This window comes from Limulus polyphemus, unplaced genomic scaffold (genome assembly GCF_000517525.1).
Source record: "Limulus polyphemus unplaced genomic scaffold, Limulus_polyphemus-2.1.2 Scaffold7814, whole genome shotgun sequence".
NCBI lineage: Eukaryota > Metazoa > Arthropoda > Merostomata > Xiphosura > Limulidae > Limulus > Limulus polyphemus.
The window spans coordinates 6,822-9,766 of NW_013673424.1; the positions used below are offsets into that span (position 1 = coordinate 6,822).

At 32.8% G+C, this 2,945-nt stretch overlaps 1 protein-coding gene across 1 annotated transcript in view; it reads right to left on the bottom strand.

Annotated features, from left to right (window-relative positions):
- The window catches only part of LOC111089908 (probable 3',5'-cyclic phosphodiesterase pde-5), an 11,365-nt gene that overhangs the window by 5,198 nt on the left and 3,222 nt on the right, over window positions 1-2,945 (bottom strand). The window lies entirely within an intron of this gene.

Genomic DNA, 2,945 nt, shown 5'->3' on the forward strand with positions numbered 1-2,945 from the left:
AAAACTTTAATATAAGTTTAACATGACAGCAAATGTACAACGTTTCGACAAGGTTTTGTCATCATCAGGTACCTGATACTTCAGGTACTTATATTAAAGTTTTTCTTCATTACCCATTTAAGCCGTCTCCAGCCATTATTAGTCTCAAAGTGGGTTCCTCGTCATCGAACTGGTAAAGACGTCCTCATCTTGCAGTAAAAAAAGAAATGGCTCTTGCGTTTATTAACAAAGTAGAAAAATAAACAAAACATGATCGAATTTCAGGTTTTTCCTATTTAATCTTATTATGAAATGTCAAGGTCAATTATCCACAAATTATTCATGCTGCTTTAAAATATTCCAATATTACTAACAGAAATGCCCCCCCCCCAGTGGCACAGCGGTATGTCTGCGGACTTACAACGCTAGAATCCGGGTTTCGATACCCGTGGTGGGCAGAGCCCATGGTGTAGCTTTGTGCTTAATTACAAACAAACGACTACCAGAAATACGTAACAATGGTAAGTTTGTCTGAACTATTACGGGTGATGTTAAAAATGGACGCATGCGCAACAGAAGTAACAATGGTAAGTTTGTCTGAACTATTACGGGTGATGTTAAAAATGGACGCATGCGCAACAGAAGTTACACTGCCATATTTATTATTTTAAACGGATAATCGTGGAAAATATACGAATTTTTATACCAGAGTAATAATTTTAAAGAGAGTAATAATTTTATATAGAGTAATAATTTTAAAGAGAGTAATAATTTTATACAGAGTAATAATTTTATACAGAGTAATAATTTTATACAGAGTAATAATTTTATACCAGAGTAATAATTTTATACCAGAGTAATAATTTTATACAGAGTAATAATTTTTATACAGAGTAATAATTTTTATACAGAGTAATAATTTTATACAGAGTAATAATTTTATACCAGAGTAATAATTTTATACCAGAGTAATAATTTTATACAGAGTAATAATTTTTATACAGAGTAATAATTTCTTCCTATCCTCTCCTTTTGGTTCGAAATAAAATGACAAATTGAAAGTAATGTGGAAAAATACACTTGCACTTAAAGTAATATGTATCACAAATCTTAGGCCTGATGGTTTCTAATCCTTCGCCGGCTTTCAAAGATTATTTTAAATTTTATTACAGATTTGTTAAGTCACTAGATGGCGCTGTGGTCGTTTAATGAGTTTACGATCGCATTTTGTCGTAATAGTTTACAGCTACACAAGGCTTGAAAAGATAATATTAATTACGAAAAGTTAAATAAAAAATCAAACAGTGGAATTGTTCTTAATTTCATTTCACCGTTTCAGACAAAAGCCCTTACTCATGATATAAATTAAAACATCGTTAAATAAGAAACGAAATGAACCTTCTACATACCAATAAGCACAAAATCTCATTTACAGAAACCGACACGCGAATGTATATAAATATGTACTGTCTCTTGTCTGTCCATGTAACTACTTCGCAGGGTGTGAATGGATCTTCGCCCAAATTGGTATGGAGGTTCATTAGGTCCATATGGAGATATATATTTATAAATTTTCAGTTTTACATTTTGTTTATGGGCGTTTTCTACCACTACTTCGCCCCCTGTTGATGGATCTTTATCAAATGAAGGTTTTTTGGGTCCGTGTGGAGATAGAGACAAATTTTCAATTTTACATTTTGCGGTTTTTATGGGTGTTTTTTAACACCACTTCACAGAGTGTGGATTGATCTTCACCAAAACTGGCATGAAACTTCATTAGGCCCAAGAGGGGATACATACAAATTTTCAGTTTTCAATTTTGCGGTTTTAGATTTTTATGGGGGTTTTTTACCACTACTTCGCCCCCTGTTGATGGATCTTCACCAAATTCGGCATGAAGATTTGTTAGGTCCATGCGGAGATACGTGCAAATTAGTGGTTTTACATTTTGCGGTTTTTATGGCCATTTTTTACGTTTTTTACAATAATTACATATAAGAGAAGCGACTTTTCATGTTCTACCTTTCATAAATCACGAATTTAGATAATTTTTTTTTCCATCTAGTTAAACATCCTTGTATAACAATGTTTAATTATTGCATTATTGGGAGTAACAAAGCTAAAACTAAATACGAAACAATTGTAAGCAATTGTATTAACATAAGCAAAAAAAAAAACTTTTAAAATTCAAAAAGTATTAATTTTGGAATATATAAACTGAGTCAATTATTTTTCATTAATAAAAATTTTACAAGATTTAATTACCATATATATATAGTTGTAAATTTTTCCTCTGAAGTTTTATTTACCATATATATATCGTTGTCAATTTTTAATCAGAAGTTTTTTATTACCATATATATATTTTTTTTCATTGAATTACCCTTACGTTTCTTATTTTCTAATTTTTAAAGATTCCTAAGGGGGTGGGTTAGACAAAGAATGGCTAGTTAAAAAATATAATAGGCCTAATACTAATGTTTCATGACACGTATAATTAATTGTTGCTACTGAACTGCGTTACAAAAAACCACCAGGGGGCACTAACAGTCAAAATTGCAGTTTAAAAAAATATGTTATAATACAAACGATCACATTTAATTCACAGTAGAAATACGAGTAGCGTGTTGAAAATGAATTAATTACGGTATACGTGATATTGATAACGTACACGAGAGGATGCTTAACTGAAACGATACTGTATAACATTTGAAAAACAGTGTCTTTGTGTTTCTAACGTATCACTAGCTATAGAGCCGATAACCTAATCGAAACCAGTTCTAAAACTAGCGCATATCTCCCACCACGCGACCCAGCATGGCCAGGTGGTTAGGGCCCCGGCATGGCCAGGTGGTTAGGGAGCTCGACTCGCAATATGTGGGTCGCGGGTTCGAATCCTCGTCACACCAAACATCCTCGCCCTTTCAGCCGTGGGGGCGTTATAGTGAGACGGTCAATCCCACTAT